Source organism: Mustela nigripes, chromosome 2, assembly GCF_022355385.1.
Source record: "Mustela nigripes isolate SB6536 chromosome 2, MUSNIG.SB6536, whole genome shotgun sequence".
NCBI classification, from domain to species: domain Eukaryota; kingdom Metazoa; phylum Chordata; class Mammalia; order Carnivora; family Mustelidae; genus Mustela; species Mustela nigripes.
Genome location: NC_081558.1, coordinates 34,039,152 through 34,052,443, shown reverse-complemented (window position 1 = coordinate 34,052,443; position 13,292 = coordinate 34,039,152). Strand labels below are relative to the sequence as shown.

At 39.6% G+C, this 13,292-nt stretch overlaps 1 protein-coding gene across 2 annotated transcripts in view; it reads right to left on the bottom strand.

The window, feature by feature from the left end:
* The window catches only part of SLC25A26 (solute carrier family 25 member 26), a 123,507-nt gene that overhangs the window by 44,108 nt on the left and 66,107 nt on the right, over positions 1-13,292 (bottom strand). The gene's annotated exons all lie outside the window — the stretch shown is intronic.

The following is a 13,292-nucleotide window of genomic DNA, read 5'->3' as shown; positions in this document are numbered from 1 at the left end:
GTGCAGCCACTCTGGAAAACAGTATGGAGATTCCTTGAAAAGTTGAAAATAGAGCTACCCTATGACCAATCACACTATTGGGCATTTACTCTAAAGATACAAAAGTAGGGATCCAAAGGGGCATATGCACCAGAATGTTTATAGCAGCAACATCCACAATAGCCAAACTATGGAAAGAACCTAGATGTCCATCAATAGATGAATGGATAAAGAAAATGAGGTATATATACACAATGGAATACTATGCAGCCATCAAAGAGGGGAAATCTTGTCATTTGCAATGACGTGGATGGAACTAGAGGGTATTATGCTTAGAGAAATAAGTCAATTAGAGAAAGACAAGAATCATATGATCTCTCTGGTATGAGGAATTTGAGAGGCAGGGTGGAGGGCTGTGGGGTGTAGGAAGGGAAAAAATGAAACAAGATGGGATTGGGAAGGAGACAAACCATAAGAGACTCTTAATCCCCCATAATAAATTTTAATTAAAATTTAATTTAATTTAATTAAAATCTGGGACATATGCTAAACCTACACAGCTATGAGAGAAATAAGTCAATCAGAGAAAGACAATTATCATATGATCTCCCAGATACAAGAAAGTTGAGAAGCAATGTTGGGGGGTGTGGGGGGGTAGGAAAGGAATAAATGAAACCAGATGGGATCGGGAGGGAAACAAACCATAAGAGACTCTTAATCTCACAAAAGAAACTGAGGGTTGCCGGGGGGAGGTGGATAGGGAGAGGGTAGTTGAATTATAAGAAATTATAAGAAAAAAAATTATAAGAAATTATAAGAAAATTATGAGAAAAATTACCTACACAGCTATAATAGGAGTCAATAAAGTGACTAACAGTTAAACATTTAGTTAAATAATTAAAGCTATTTTTAATAGTGCTCAAAATGAAAACCCTTATGAGACTGAAGTTACAGAATAATAAAATACCACTGAATTATCTATAAATATAAAAACTCAGTAATAAGTATTTTATTATTTTTTTAAGATTTATGTATTTTAGAGAGGGGAAGGGGCAGAGGGAGAGGGTGGGACAGAATCTCAAGCAGACCCCACGCTGAGCACAGAGCCTGATGTGGGGCTCAATCTCATGACTCTGAAATCATGACCTGAGCCGAAATCGAGTTGGCCACTCAAACAAGAGAGTCACCCAGGCACCCCAGTAATGAGCATTTTAACAAGAGACTTTCCCCTTAAAATGTTCCATATATTGAAATTATAAATTATAATAAACTTAACTAAAAAAAAACTAAACTAACTAAAAAAAAACTAAAAAATTAACCAAGTGGGGCACCTGGGTGGCTCAGTCAATTGAGCATCTGCCTTTGGCTCAGGTCATGATTTGGGGGTCCTGGAATCAAGCCCCAAGTTGGGCTCTGCTCAGCCAGGAGTCTGTTTTCCCGTCTCCTCTCCCTCAACCCCTCCCCCTCTTCTTGTGCTCACTCTTTAAAAAGAAAAAGAATTAACAAACACTCTCACAAAAATGCACAAAATTTGACTGCTCTTCTTTCTTCACAAACCACACCCTGTCTTTCAAACCAACTCACCAAAAACTCCTAAAGTCAGGAGTCCACAGGAAGACTGGGAGCTGGGTGGGCAGGGTGGGGTAGAGTGTCTTAATGAATCAAAGCTCCTAGAACAACATTTGGCATATAAGGGGTTCTCAGTAAATGTTTAAGCAAATGAATAGATCTCAGAAAAGGCATAGGAAAATAGAAGGATAAAATGCTTTACTCTGGAAGCTACCAGTTCCAGAAGCTGACTCATCTCCATCTCAGTCAATATTAAAATAAAGCGGAGAAAAATAAAGATGAACAATCTGCCACAAAATATTAAAATAGATTGGCTTCTAGTGGTCTTCTTCTTCCATTTTACTTAATTTCAAAATGTAATAAATATTCAATTCCTCTATAACAAAAAAATCCTTCAAAAGCCTTACCGGAAAATCATCCTAATTTTGTCTAACTAACATTCTAACATTCACTCGTGGGAGCGGGGGGAAATGAGAAGGGAGAGGGATTTTTTTTTTTAAGCAAATTTACTGCAAAAGTTTGTCATTATTAGAGAAACAATCCTTTGCTTTCAAATTCAGTACCACTTAGATGAATTTAATTTGAATGCTTTCTAAACTGTTTGATTAACAGAAGTATGCAGAATTTTAAGAAAATGAAGAGTTTTTAAAAACTATAGAAAAACCCCAAAAGGAGGAAATGTGTAAAAACAAATTATGATATACATGCTAAGTAAATAACAAAAATTGGCAATCTTTGAAAGAGAACTTCAGTGACCATACAGAATTTCAATGTAAAATCAAAAAAGGCACTTCGCTTACATTCTTCCCATCTTTAAAATCAAGATAAGAATAATAATGACAAATTCTTAGTGCTCACTAAGTGCCAGGCATTGTTTGAAGCATTTTACATACTTTACAAACAGATTACAATATGTAACTAATCCTAATGCAGCTCAACAATAATTGGTATATATTTTGGCTTTCAACAGAGGTTAGCCAAGAGAAGATAATAATACTGTACATCACCTGTTCACAGGGTAATTTTTCCTTAAAGATAGTCTTTTCTCATAATCCAATAAGGAAATGTTAATGTTTTATTAAAATATTTTAAATGGTGCCATTTAGACAACAAATGGAAAATTAAGGATACAAAAGTAAATGCAAACTTATAAAAGAATAAGTTGGAAAGAGAAATATAAAGAAAACACAACTGTGTGTGTTCTAATGACATACAATTTTTATTGGTTAAATAATGTATAATACTCTTAATATAATACACCTAAGCTATTTATTGAACACTGATCTTTCTTTAACGTAAAACTTTTGTAATACAGTAGATGACTTTCAGAACTCTACATGAATGGAGGGACTGTTGAACAGGAAACACAAGTGGCCTATTTTTGAGAATTCCATTGTTATAGAACACAGGATAACAACTGTGGAGGCCAAGAAAAATTAAGGCCATTCCACCTCAGGTTTAGCCTTAGCGTAAGTACAGCCATCTCAGACCCCTGTGCCCAAGGGCTGAACTTCCCCCTACTTTACTTTAGTTCCAGGAAGCCCCACTCTGCTTTAGTTCCAAAGACCCCCCACCCTGCTTTAGTAACAGGAACCCATAAATACCCCTGTCTTAACTAAGCCGGGGGTCCAAATCCCTACTGTGCTGTGTCGGGTATACTTGGGTCCAAGCTTAAGCTTGTCAAATAAACCCTCATGTGATTGCATTGGTGCTTGGCTCCTTGGTGGTCTCTCAAACACAAAAACTCAGGTACAATACAACAAACCATCTGAAAATATTTGAGCTGTTCAGAAATACACATAAGCCACCGCTGATCTACTTCCTGGTAGGTGAGGCCTTAGACGATAGGCACGGAGTTTAAGATCACTGAGGGCCTAACACTGATTCACACCATGAGTGCCTCACAGAGTGGTGTTTCATACCAAATAATATTTCAGAGGAAAAAGGGTTGAACTCCAACCAAAAAGAAGTACTTTTTTTTTTTTTTATGAAGTAAGCCAGTCTTTGAATTTGCATCTTAATAGGGCTTCTCATTCTATTCTATTAATAATGGTGTGGAAAGAATGCAAAAGCATCACAATACTAAGAGAGATCAGCATAATTAAAAGAATCTGTGAAATTAGATGTCTTATTCTAATCCAGTCTCCTTTAACATCAATAACACTACTGAAGGCCCATTAAAATGTGTCCAGAGGGAAGACAGACCCTGGGAATACAAGGATGACTAATAAAAGGTCTCTGGCTTCAAGGAGCCTACAAACTAACATTCTTCCCTTCCCCCCATCTTATTTATTTATTTAGTATTTTTTATTATTAACATGTAATGTATTATCTGTTTCAGGGGTACAGGTCTGTGATTCACCAGTCTTCCACAACACACAGCGCTAACATTCTTAAAAAATATTTATTTATTTGACAAACAGAGATCACAAGTAGGTAGAGAGGCAGGCAGAGGGGGTGGGAGAAGCAGGCTCCCTGCTGAGCACAGAGCCCGATGTGGGGCTCCATCCCAGCACCCTGGGATCTTAACCTGAGCTGAAGGCAGAGGCTTTAACCCACTGAGCCACTCAGGTACCCCAGAGCTAACATTCTTAAAAGTGTTTCAAGAACTAACCCTAACCAATGCTTCTCTACCGAATAAAAGTGACCGGCTCCATATCCCACGATGATCACAGGGCCTAGTCGCTACAGCAGCTGAATGGAACCTTGCCTGAAGCACAGCAGTGTACAGGTGGGGGTGGCTGCCTTTCCTTCTTCAAAAGGCTGAGAACACCGGGGGATACTGGTTCTGTGGAGGCCCCGCCCCCCTCCCTATAGGACACACAGCTACAGAAGCAGCTCCTTATTTCCAGAAGATTCTTCTCTGAGTACCAGTTCTGCAGTGCCCCTTGATAAGAAGAGCCAGATTCTGGATCTAGGGAGGATAATCAGCCTATTTTAGCTACTAGTTTAGTAACAAAGAGGAGAACTGGTTTTGCCTACGTGTTTGCAATTCTAACTCCAGTTCAACTCTGACCCCCCAAATAAGAAAGTTCTCAAACAACTAATATTGCAAAAAAACCTTACAGGAACTCAGGAAAAGGGTACAGGTGGGGATGGGAGATACATATTAGTTGGTGTACAAGCATACAGACCAAAGGTGTAAAGTATTCATTTGAGAATGTCAATTAACAAAAATTCAAAACCCTTTAAGACATATTGCTATGATATACACCGGATGAAATATCCATTTTCTATTTGTATAAGCTATAAAGCTAAGCTGAATATGCAGAACTAACCAAGAATTTGACTCTTAATATACAAATAATACTGTAAAGCAGCCTTGTTTGCCTTGGGGGGGGGGTCTCATTTTATTTCATTATTAAGCCTCTTCAACCTTACTATACACTCAAAGATATATGCTGGTTTTAATTCAAAAAAGTTTCTAAGCGTAGAATGGGCTAACATTGGGCCTAGCAAACACTAGGTACTGAATTTAAACCCTTGGTTTGCTATATCAAAACCATATATGTGCCATTCTTCAGAAAGCTGTAGAAAACATCACTGTCAACTGCTGCCTCTCTTCTGGTTGGTGTTTCTTGATGCAGACCCCCTAAAGAGCCATGACTCTCATGCCTCAGTGAAGTTCCATTTTACATGGGGTTAGGCTCTATGGGTCTGTGGGTATGTTAAAAGACCACATCATGTTACTCTAGACTCTACTCCAGTCTAGTCTAGGCAGACTTCTTACCAGAAACCAAGGCAACTCAAGACGGAAAAGAACAAGCAAAGTCTGCGTTCTTGGTTAGGAACCAAGGGCAACTACAGCACCTGTGTTATGGGCCAAATGGATGCGTGGGCACTGTGAAGAAACAACAGAGTTTGCTCCTTCCCGTTGTTCTTACCACGATACTACATAAGGAGTCAGTGCTAGCATGTCCAAGAGCGAGAAAAGGAGAACAAGACATTCCCACAAAGAATGTAAAGGGGTAAAGGCACAGAAACCACTGAAAAAAAACAAAAACAAAATGGGGTATTGGGGATAGAGACCCCGGGGGAGGCTAACCTATTTACAGAGTCTAAGCCAGTGTGGGAACACAGTCCCATGTAAGTACTAGAGATGGTGATCCCATCTTTGGAGAACCTTAACCTCCCTGTGATAACTGGAGATTTTCTAAGCACTCCAACCATTCTGTAAGTATTAACAGCCAACCCTTTCCCTGTGGCATAGATTTTCTCAACAGTCCTCTGTAATCATACCATTTCACTCATGAAGCTTAGTACACATGATGTGAACACAAGAATAGCTTTTTTCTTTTTTAAGATTATATTTTTTTGACAGAGAAAGAGAGTACAAGCAGGGAGAGCAGCAGACACAGAGAGAGGGAGAAGCAGGCTCCCCACTGACCAGGGAGCCCAATGCAGCATTAGCGGAAGGCAGATGCTTAACTGGCTGAACCACCCAGGTGCCCAAGAATAGCTTTCTTCTTACAGGAGGTCAGTAGAAGACTCGAACAGCCTTGTAGGTCCCAAATACATTAAGAATTAGATTTCCAGATTTCCACGTAAGAGAGGAATTTAGAGACAACAGACTATTATTCTCCCACATCCTTAAACAAAGAATAAACCATTTCAGTGGGGGAGTTTATATATTATATAAAAATATAATATCAATTAAATAACATAGAGAAAAAGTCTCCTCTATACCAGAACATATAAATAAAATCACAGCAGAATTTTGGAGGACAACACCCTCTCTATCCCACCCTAAAGAACTTACATGAGCTAATGTAAAGTTGTTAAAGGAACGTACTGACTTTGAAACAGAATATGGCTTTTCCTAAACACCAGTATTTTAAGAATACTTAGATATGCTAAGGGTACTAAGGCCTGACCTACTGTTACATTCCACAGCGCTGGTTTTTGTCACTCAATTATACAAAACAGTATTTCTTAGAGTGGATGCTACAGTTTGAAGATGAACTTAAAACAGAATTTTCACTAGAAATACGTGGAACAAAACAATCTCTCCAAAAAGAGAAGAATAATGAGTAAATGACTTTTTTGGGAGTTATAAACTAGTTGAACCCACTGGCTAAGAGTTCAACATATCAATTAAGTTAAATACACATCTTACCCTGTGACACAGCAATTCTACCCCTACGTATATACCCAAGAGAAATGAGTACTTAAACTCACAAAAAATCACATTCCAGAGTGTTCATTTTAGCTTTATTCATAATACCAAAAACTGCCAACAACTCAAATATCTACCAATAGAAGAAGCAATATGTAAACTGCAGAATATTGATATAAAGGGATAATAGAAAACAAATTTAAAAAGAATTATACATAAAATGTGGCTGAATCTCAGTAGAGAGAGGTGATAAAAAGAACACATGGTGCGGCACCTGGGTGGCTCAGTCAGTTAAGCGTCTGCCTTCGGCTCAGGTCATGATCTCAGGGTCCTGGGATCAAGCCTGCATCAGGCTCCCGGCTTGACAGGGAATCCTTTTCTCCCTCTCCCTCTCCCTGCTGCTTCCCCTACTTGTGCTCACTCTCTCTCTATCAAATAAATAAATAACATCTAAAAAAAAAAAAAGAAGAAGAAGAAGATACGATGTGTGATTCTATTCACATGAAGGCCAGGAACAGATAAAATATCCATGATGAGGAAAGTCACAACAGTGGTTAGTTAACTCTAAGGGAGAGAGGATTCAAACATGAAATAGGATGGGCCCAGGAGCTTCTGAGTGATGAAAAAGTTTTTTATCATGAACTGGGTAGTGGTCACAGGGATATGTAGGTTAAGCGCAACACAGTGAGCTGTACACCGAACACCTGTGCGCTGGAGAATATATCAATTATCCCTCAGGAAATAAATGGATACAGGCTTTTTCATAAAAGCAAAGGAAGAAATAACGATGGAGGCGGAAATGATATACTTATCTACGTAAAAACATAAAACCTCCATATGGAACATGAAGGTCTTGGAGAAAAGTAAAAGGCAACTGACAGAACTGGGCATATATTCACAATGAGCAGGACAAAAGACTGATATCCCCAATGTGCACCTCACCACTAACATACATCCACATTCACACAAGAGTAAGTACGTCTCAGACATAAAATTAACAAAGGATGTCAACCAGAAATTCTCCAAAGAAGCACTAACACTCCGACCTGAATCTGGAGCAGTCACCTCAAGCTCACCAGGTGCCCCACCAAGTACGTCCTGCAAGGAGGTCCCAAAGCAGCCGACCAGAGGCTGCCGGCTGTGCCACACGGAATCGGTCATTTCCTAGTAATGAGCTGCAGAAATCCAACACGTCAGCTTTCTTTTCCAGCAACTCCCTTCGTGGCAGATGGCATTTTCCCAGTATAATTTAAAAACTGAGCAAGGACTTCTACCTCCATTAGCGGCAGCCAACCTTGGCCTGGGATATGGGTGAGTTTTGTGCCTGTTCTGTTCAACACCTGTTCTGATCCGCTCACAAAAGTTCCAGAGCACAGATGGGCTTTTCTGGGCATTCCTGCTCCACTCTCAAATCCTGGGCCTCAAAGGGACTCTCTCAGGTCTTCTGCCCTACCCCCCAATCCTACTTTTAAGTGGCTGGGCAAGTAACATAAGAAAAGAGCTGAATGGGTCAGGGTCCTGGGCTCGAGCCCCGCGTCAGGCTCTCTGCTCAGCGGGGAGTTGGCTTCCTCCTCTCTCTCTGCCTGCCTCTCTGCCTAGTTGTGATCTCTGTCAAATAAATAAATAAAATCTTTAAATAAATAAATAAAGAGAGAGAGAGAGAGAGACACACTATGTCCTAACACATTTTATGAGGCCTGAATTACCCTGACACCAAAACCCTGACAAAAATCTACAGATCAATATCCTTCATGAAGAGAGACGTAAGAATTCTTAACAAAATATAAGTAAGGCGAGTCCAGAAATAAATGAAAATTATAATAAAACATGATGAGAAAGTGATCTCTATTCCAGGAATACAAGGTTGTTTGATCATTCTAAAATCCATGTAATTCGTCACATTAACAGAATAAAGTCATGATCATCTCAAGAGAGTCACAAAAAACTTTTGAAAAAATTAAACAACCATTATAACACAAAAAGTAGCAATAGTAAGTAACTTTTCCCACCTGTGTAAGGACACCTATAGGAAGCACACAGCTGATACCATACTTATTGGCAAAAGACTTCATCCTTTCCCCTGCCTGAGGCTAGGGAGACAACAACGAGGTCCACTGCTGCCACTTCTATTTAACATTTTACTGCAGGGTCTAGCAGATAGTAAGGCAAGGAAACAAAAAGAATGCATATCGGAACAGATAAGTACAAAAGTAAGAAGACTGACAATACTAAGTGTTCGCAAGGATACAGAGTAACTATTAACTCTCAATCATAGCCGGTAGAAATATAATACAGTATAATCACTTTGGAAAACAGTTGGGCAGTTCTTAAAAAGTTAAACACCTGGGGCGCCTGGGTGGCTCAGTGGGTTAAAGCCTCTGCCTTCAGCTCAGGTCATGATCCCAGGGTCCTGGGATCGAGCCCCACATCGGGCTCTCTGCTCATGGGAAGCCTGATTCCTCCTCTTTCTCTCTCTGCCTGCCTCTCTGCCTGCTTGTGATCTCTGTCTTGTCAAATAAATAAAATCTTTTTAAAAAAACCAAAAAGTTAAACACTTGGTCCCTCTTCCTTACTTCCAGGTATCCGCCCAAAACAGTTAAAACGAACACCCACACAAAGACATGCTTAAGAATGCTCATAGTTGCTAATTTTTTAATAGCCAAACACTGACAAAACACATGTCTAGCTATAAGAGACTGGATAAACAAACTGTGATATATTTATACAACTGGATACCCCTCAACAACAAAAAAGAACGAACTCTGAAACATGCAACATGGATGAACTTCAAAAGAAGTGTTCTAAGCAAGTGAAGCCAGATGCCACAGAGTACATATTGCATGACTTCATTTAAGTTCTTTAAAACACATGCAGGCTCAGGGCGTCTGGGTGTTGCAGATGGTTAAGCAACCCAACTCCTGGTTTTGGCTCAGGTCATGATCTCAGGGTCAGGAGATGGAGCTCCGTGTCCAGCTCCATGCACAGCGCCGAGTCTGCTTGAGATTCTCTCCCTTTCCCTCTGCCCTCCTACTCACGCTCATTCTCTCTCCCTCTCATAAATAAATAAATCTTTGAAACACACATACACACAGGCCCTAAGGTGCCAGGTGGCTGATTAGCAGTTACACAGGGCTGAGGCTGAGGATGGAGATCTAACTTGAAAGAACACAAAGGAACTTTTCTGGGGATAATGAAAATGTTCTATATCAGGGACTGGCTAACTGTGGCAGGTAGGCTGGCTGCCTGTGTTTGGTAAATCAAGTTTTGCTACATCACAGCCATACCTATTAATTATGTGTTGTCTATAACTGCTTTTTCACTATAAGGGCAGAGTAGAGCAGTTACAACACCGATTTTATAGCTGACAAAGTTTAAAATATTTATTATGTGACACTTTATACAAAAAGTTTGCTGATACATGTTCTTTATCTTACTTGGGATGATAGGTTACAAGGTTGTATGAAAATGTCAAAACACATTGAACGGCATGCTTAAAACAGACATATTATAGGTAAATGACAGCTCTATGAAACTGACCTAAAAGTAACAAGTACTTTGAAGAGACTAAATCATATATTAGTCCCAGAATTCAGCAAATAAAGGCGGGGGGGGGGGTGCAAAATTTAAGCAAAAGAAACAAAACTGAGCTATAAACAAACTTTAACAACCGAAAATATGTTTTTAAATATATTGCATTACTTTAAATATAACGCATTACTTTATTTTTAGACCAAAATATCACTTTCATTACAGTAAAGCTGACTGGAACACAGGGTTGTAGATTAGCCAAAACCTGTTAAAGGCAAGATACACAATTCCATGTGCCTTCAATTAATTCTCTTTGTCTCATCGTCCCTTCTGTCCTCCCTCACCCCCCAGGTCATGGCCCACCTGAGGGAACAGACACAGTCACACACACTCCACCTCCTGTCATTCCACCGCAGAGAGGGAAGAAAGCAGCGATGTCCACTTATGCCTAATCCTGATGCTTAAAGCAGCTACTACAATAAAGGCCTACTTGGAAAGCCGCATTTTCAGCAGAATCTTTTGCAAAGAAGTGAGTTTAGAATATTAAATTATTTCTGAAATGGTCATTTTTATGCAGTATAAACCACAATCATCAAAAACCAAGAAGGTAAGAAAGAGCTCAGGAGGAAATTTGTTCCCTTCCACTTAACCATAAAACTTGAGTAGAAATATACTATGAAAAACTTGCAGAAAATTGCTTACCAAAAATGTGCAATTTTCAATCATCAACAGACACAACAAATGACTGGTGCATGGAATGAAAAATTCCAAATAGTAACTGATAAATTACTTCACACTAAATGCTAAGCTACAAACTGACTTAGAAGTCAAAGTCATGGTATATGTTTAAACTTCTAATTCCAATACAACATTCATTTGCCCGTGCTTATTTGTTATTGAAACCACATGTTGGCACTGAACCATTTTATGGTTCATTTGACACAAACATGCAGAAAATTGTGGGAAACAAACAGAGCCCTAGGAGTCTGTCAAAGACTAGACACTCAACTCCAATGCAACTTCAGTTTGGAGGCTTTATGAAGCCTAAGCTAAAAAGCCCGTCCACGAGTGAGGAGAGATTTGTCTCACCAAGAAGCATCTACTGCAGCTGTGAAGTACAACCCCTGACCACGTTTCCATTTTAAATCCAGAAACTGCAAAACATAGATCCCATTATTTAATGAGAGAATGTGTGCCCAAACTTTACCATTATCTTCAACTAGTCATGTATTTAAACATTGCAGGGTAAAAATGTTCCTTAAAAAAATCTAAAGCATGTTATCAAACTAGTAAAATAATACTGATATAAATAACTTCCTTGAAAGACACTTGGCTGTACACTAAAGATGAAAACAGAATCATCTCAGCATCGGCCTTCTGTTTTCAAAATTCATTTCAGACAGCCATGTGTATTTTAAAGCAAGTTCCTCCTGCTAATTCCGAATTCTAAACAGCCTACCATTGTCAAAACAAGGCAAAATGCAAAGCAGTGGACAGGAAGCTAAGTAACAAGAAAAGTGTCATAAAATCCCACAAGGAAAAATTTTTCAAAACTTAAATCCATGTTTTGGCATGATTTCCACTACCCCCTAAGTCAAATAACAAACAGCTTCCCTTCTCCTTCCCTGTAATTACTCTACATACCTGCTCCCAACCCACTGCGCGCACTATTCAAATGATGGAACCTTTAAAGCAGCTCTGTAACTTGCTAGGCATCCTGACAGATAAACAATTTAAAAATGCAAATCCCTGGGTGAAGGACTTCTCACACTGGAGGAGACACTGAACAAACTCTCAGCACTCCCCAGCAGAGCACTCTGGGAGCCCAGAGCCAGAGAGGGTTGCGGGGAGAAGGAAAGCCTTCCTAGAAGATGCATAGACTCTTCCTATGCTCTCAAGGACCAGGGAAGTACTCTAAATGGGCAGAATGGTCTACGCTCTAGCATGCATCATAATCATCTGGAGGGCTGATTAAAACACAGACTCTGAGCCCTAGTCCCAGGTTTCTGATTTAGGCAGGGCCTCAGAAATTGCATTTATACCCAGTTCCCAATGATGCTGATGCTGTTGGCCAATCGACCACACTCTGAGAACCATTGGAATAAGCAGATGTGTGTGGTCTGTTTACAGATGCCCAGCTAGTTTCCTGTGGTTGGAATACAGTTAGCATTAATTTGTAATAAATTCCTTTTTTTCCACAAAGAATGTGTCCATTTCATTAGTTTCCTTTTTTTTTTTCCCTTTTTAGGGAGGCTATAAACACTTTAAAGATCATGATAACTGGGATAAAAATGACCCATGTTAATACATAAAAGAACTAGAGGGTATGTTAACAAATCTTTTTATTAAGTAAAATATTTTAAATTATAATTTTTAAAAAACGGTTGAATTCTGGGTATTTTTAAACAAAGCTTAAAGCTTTCATAAACAAATTATCTTCGATTTACTTCTAAACATCTAAGTGGCTTAAACCACCTCATACCTACCAGGATGGCTATAATCAAAAATAACAAACACTTAAGTGTTGGAGAGAAACAAAAGTTCTCATGCACCGCTGGTAGGAATGTATATTGGTGCAGCCATTGTGGAAAGTAGGCAGCTGCTCAGAAAGCTGAACACAGACCCAGTAATTCCACTCCTCGGTATATACCCCAAAGAATGGGAAGCAGGGACTCAGAAACTTGTACACCAGCATTCACTGCACGCTGCAGTGCCCTCAAAACTCACAGGCTGGAATCCTAACGATGGTGTCAGTGGGGCCTTTGGAAGGCGATGAGGTCATGAGAATTGTACCTCATGAATGGGATGTGTGCTCTTTTAAAAGAGAGTCAGTCCACAGTACTCCCCCCTCTTCCTCCAGGTGAGGTGACTGCAAGACGTTTGCTACCCAGAAGAAAGCTCTCACCCGCCCAGCCTGGTACCCTGATCCTGGATTTCCAGCCTCTAGGCCTATGAGCAATACATTTCTCTTGTTTATGGACCCCCAGTCTATGACATTTTGTTAGGACAGTGCTAACGGACAAAGACACTGCAGTATGATTCATAACAGCCAAAAGATGGAAGCAACAAGGGAATGGATACACAAAATATGCTACATACA